The following is a 5322-nucleotide window of genomic DNA, read 5'->3' on the forward strand; positions in this document are numbered from 1 at the left end:
CCATTCAGCCAGTCTGTGTCTTTTGGTGGGAGCATTTAATCCATTGACATTTAAGGTAATTATTGATATGTATATTCCTATTCCCATTTTCTTAAATGTTTTGGGTTGTGTTTTTCTATCTTCTCATTTTGCTTATCTTACTGTGTTTGGGGTCTCCTTTTCACAGGCTGCAGGTTCGTAGTTCCCGTTGTTTTTGGTATCTGTCCCCAGTGGCTAAGGTTCGTTCAGTGGGTTGTGTAGGCTTCCTGGTGGAGGGAACTAGTGCCTGTGTTCTGGTGGATGAGGCTGGATCTTGTCTTTCTGGTGGGCACGTCCACGTCTGGTGGTGTGTTTTGGGGTGTCTGTGGCCTTATTATGATTTTAGGCAGGCTTTCTGCTAATCGGTGGGGCTGTGTTCCTGTCTTGCTAGTTGTTTGGCATAGGGTGTCCAGCACTGTAGCTTGCTGGTCGTTGAGTGAAGCTGGGTCTTGATGTTGAGATGGAGATCTCTGAGAGATTTTCGCCATTTGGTATTACATGGAGCTGGGAGGTCTCTTGTGGACCAGTGTCCTGAAGTTGGCTCTCCCACCTCAGAGGCACAGCCCTGATGCCTGGCTGGGGCACCAAGAGCCTTTCATACGCACGGCTCAGAGTAAAAGGGAGAAAAAATAGAAAGAAAGAAAGAAAGAAAGAAAGAAAGAAAGAAAGAAAGAAAGAAAGAGGATAAAATAAAATGAAATGAAATAAAGCTATTATAAAGCAAAGCTACACAGACAAAATCTCACCCAGAAGCATACACATATACACTCACAAAAAAAGGAAAAGGGGAACAATTAATATATCCTGCTCCCAAAGTCCACCTCCTGAATTTGGGATGATTCGTTGTCTATTCAGGTATTACACAGGTGCAGACACATCAACTTGATTGTGGAGATTTAATCCGCTGCTCCTGAGGCTGCTGGGAGAGATTTCCCTTTCTCTTCTTTGTTCGCACAGCTCCCGGGGTTCAGCTTTGGATCTGGCCCCGCCTCTGCGAGTAGGTCGCCTGAGGGCGTCTGTTCCCCGCCCAGACAGGACGGGGTTAAAGGAGCAGCTGCTTCGGGGGCTCTGGCTCACTCAGGCGGGGGGAGGGAGCGGTACGGAGGAGGCGGGGCGCGCCTGCGGCGTCAGAGGCGTCGTGACGTTGCAGCAGCCCGAGGCGCGCCGTGCGTTCTCCCGGGGAAGTTGTCCCCGGATCACGGGAGCCTGGCCGTGGCGGGCCGCACCGGCTCCCGGGAGGGGCGGTGTGGAGAGTGACCTGTGCTCGCACACAGGCTTCTTGGTGGCGGCAGCAGCAGCCTTAGCGTCTCACGCCCGTCTCTGGGGTCCGCGCTGATAACCGCGGCTCGCGCCTGTCTCTGGAGCTCGTTTAGGCGGCGCTCTGAATCCCCTCTCCTTGCGCACCAGGAAACAGAGAGGTAAGAAAAAGTCTCTTGCCTCTTCGGCAGCTGCAGACTTTTCCCGGACTCCCTCCCGGCTCGCTGTGGTGCACTAGCCCCTTCAGGCTGTGTTCACGCCGCCAACCCCAGTCCTCTCCCTGCGATCCGACCGCAGCCCGAGCCTCAGCTCCCAGCCCCGCCCGCCCCGGCGGGGGAGCAGACAAGCCTCTCGGGCTGGTGAGTGCTGGTCAGCGCCGATCCCCTTTGCGGGAATCTCTCCGCTTTGCCCTCCGCACCCCTGTGGCTGCGCTCTCCTCCGTGGCCCCGAAGCTTCCCCCCTCCGCCACCTGCAGTCTCCGCCCGCGAAGGGGCTCCTAGTGTGTGGACACCTTTCCTCCTTCACGGCTCCCTCCCGCTGGCGCAGGTCCCGTCCCTATTCTTTTGTCTCTGTTGTTTCTTTTTTCTTTTGCCCTCCCCAGGTACGGGGGGAGTTTCTTGCGTTTTGGGAGGTCTGAGGTCTTCTGCCAGCGTTCAGTGGGTGTTCTGTAGGAGTTGTTCCACGTGTAGATGTATTTCTGATGTATCTGTGGGGAGGAAGGTGATCTCTGTGTCTTACTCTTCCGCCATCTGCCACAATCTATCTAGACCTATGTTTTTAGTCTTACTTTTGTGTCGAGAAGGCAGAACGAAGGCCTGATTCTGACTCCAGTCTAGCCCTGGAACTGCCTCTGGGAGCTTTTGATGTTGGGTTTGCTTGTTATTCAGATCCTGATGTGGAACAGCAAACTGATCTGGCCCTGTAGGCAGCTCTCCAACCGAATCCATGTCCAGGTATCCTTAACTCACTTTTGCTGCTGGATTCGGAGTGTGTGCTTTGTAAAAACGAGTCAGTGTAGAGGGAAAAGATCCTCTGCTAATTCAGTGCCTGGCGTATGGTGGGTACTCAGTAGATGTTTGGTAGTAAGGCAATGGGTGAATAAATTAATGTGGTCATGGAGCAACTGATCTAAAAGATGAAAACCTACCCCTTTGTAAAATTTAGAAAAGGCTTGAAAATCTAGGGTTCTAGTTTGCACTGGAAAATCTTAGACTGTTAGTGGATAATCTCTCTTCCTGGAAAAGGAGGGAACCAGAGTGCTAGGTTCAGGCTTGAGTAGCGACTGACAGAGCTGGACTTCAGGGTGGGGACTTCACTTGACCGCCGGCTCAGGTAGGGGCTGTGCTTTGAGCGGCAGACCTAGGAAGAAAGCAAAATAGCAGGAAGGCAGATGGCCAGAAGTTCGCTCCTGAAACAGAAAAAATCAGAGCAAGGCAATGGAACAGAAATCAGGAAAAAACTGGAGGGCCAGGGCTAAACAAATTCTTGGAAGTAAAGCATCATTATTGCAGTAACTTCTTCGAAGATGAGGTAAACGCGCTGTTGTAGAGATGGCTAGCGGCATCCCAATACCTAGTCTTCCTTACTTCCTTAGTAATAACTACCCTGGTGGTCAGTGAACACACTGCAGTCCAGGAAGAAGTAAGGACATTCTCCATCCTTCCTTGCAGCTGGTTATAGTCAAGTGATGACAGTTTGGCCAATGAGCTGTGGTAAAATTGGTGTGCTGCTTTTAGAAAATCTACTTTAAAGGAACTGGATATTCCCTTCCTGGATTTTCCCTCCATCCTGCTATGTGAAATGCAGACGTGAAGGCTGGTGCTCTAGCAGCCTTTTTGGACCATGGATATTGCTTTGGAGAAGGCAGAGTAGAAACTAAGAAGGAGCCTGTGTTGTAAATACTTCATGAACCTGGATTGCTTATCCCTGGATTCGTTTTACATGGAAAAATAAAAAGTCCCTCTTACTCAAGTCACTATTTTTTGAGTCTGCGTTACAGCTCATATAGACTACAATTTGTCTTGGTAGTTGCAAATATTCCTTCATTTACTTTCTAAAAAGGAGTCATCTTGAATGTAATGGAAAACTTTTCTAGAATACCCCCAGAAAAGAGCGTGATAAACATTGATACTGACTGATAATACTAATCACTGACCAAGCTGTTACAATACCTGAAATTTTATTTGGTTTCTGTACAAAGCAGAACACACGTGTAAACATGATATTTATATTTTCTGGTGAATTGATGGTAATAGTCCTATAATTTTAGTATAGCAAGAAACTTTGGCTAATCCTCTAATTTTTCAGATGGAAAAGCTGATTCAATGACTTGACCAAAGAAAAAAGTTTAATTTATTGTAGAAACGAAACTAGCAGCTAGCTATCCTGGTTTTCAGTCCCGTGTCTTTCTATTCTACTACGATGCTAGTATTTCAAAAAAGATAACATGTCCTCATTTCTGCCAAAATACAATTGCTTAAGTGTTCTCAAAGCCAAGAGATACTATTCAGTATCAGAAAGCTTAAGAATTTCTCCTTCAAAAAATTTAAGAAACAATCTTAAAATTTTGAGTTCCATTGCAGTAAGTTTATATCAATGTACATTCCCACCAGAACTATACTCTTATATTGACATAGTAAGACACAGATAACACTCTATATTAATATTTTAAAATGTTTCCCTCTGGTGGATATAGCATTTATAGGTTACTAACTGTCTGATATATCCCTGCATAAAATTCTTCCTGTTTTATTTTGATGTAGAGTCTAATCCATCTCTTCATTTGATTGAAGTTTGATAATATCATCTGCTGCAGCGAGAATAGAGAAATAGTCTGTTCTTTCCTATAGTCTGGTAGATCAAGATTTACTTCTTATTAATGGTTTAGAAATGATTGTTTCAGATTTTCGACTTGTTGGATTACGCTGTGAATCTCTAGGAGTGTAGTCATATTTAAGAAAATCCGTGTACAGTTTATTTCAAATGTGAGCTGTATGATTTTAGGGCATTTTAAGTGTCCTTATACTGTGACTAATCTTAACCAGAATGTCAGCGGCACTCATCGTAGGGTCAATGCCCTCACTGTAATGGTGTAATATGAATTGCATATTATTTTTATTGATGTTAGCATTTTATGTTAAGCTGGCAAGAAATTAGTAAGGTCCTGAATAGCTAAGATACAGGCAAGCCCATTTCTGGCCAAGGGAAGAGTGAAGGAAGGCATAGACTGGCAATAGCAAGGTGCCCAGTTAGAACAGGACATCCTGTAGGATCAGGAATCACCAAGTGATGTGTCAGAAAGGTGTTCCAGAGTCAGGTGGGAAGGTGGGATATAGTATCAGATGCAAATGACTCAGCAAGGACCAAGCGTCCAATGCTGGTAAGTCATCATGAATAGAGTGTATTGCCTCAAAGTTAGGTAATTAAAGGCCTGATACTAGATCACAAAGTGGCATAAGATAATAGACTGCACTGTTAGGGTGACGAGAAAATGAGAAACAGCTCTGCTGGCAGTCAGTCCATAATGATCCCACTTCACGTAAACGTTGTCAGCCGGGAAGAGTTCCCTCTGCAGCCATAAAAGGGACTAAACGTGCCCCCTCCCTCCGGACTCCACAAGGGTCCTCGGCTCAGCCCTCCCACTGCAAGAACGGGTGAGATGGCCTCCAGCCGCCCCCTCTTTGGCTTCCCGGGACGTCACCTCTCCCAGGGCTGTTCCCAAGCCAGTGACACGGTGGTAGGGGCCCCAGAGCTGGGGCATCTCTGCCTGATGCGGACTCTTCTAACGGAGAGGCTGGTTGCCCCACTGGCCCCCCCCAAGTGCTTCTCAGCACAGCTCTGAGTCAGAAGGATTTCCTATCCCACCTCCTTTCACAAATGTCAGAGAAACATGGTGGCCCGTAGGTCCCCTGCTTCTTCCCGCTGCCCCTCCCTTGTCTCTCCAGAGATGGTCCCCTGATAAATCTCTTGCACTTGTACTTTCTACTTGGCGTCTGCTTCCCAGAGGATAATCTGACACGGTTGGTTGTGTGGAGGCAGGATGAAGGT

This window comes from Balaenoptera ricei, chromosome 5 (genome assembly GCF_028023285.1).
Source record: "Balaenoptera ricei isolate mBalRic1 chromosome 5, mBalRic1.hap2, whole genome shotgun sequence".
Lineage (NCBI taxonomy): Eukaryota > Metazoa > Chordata > Mammalia > Artiodactyla > Balaenopteridae > Balaenoptera > Balaenoptera ricei.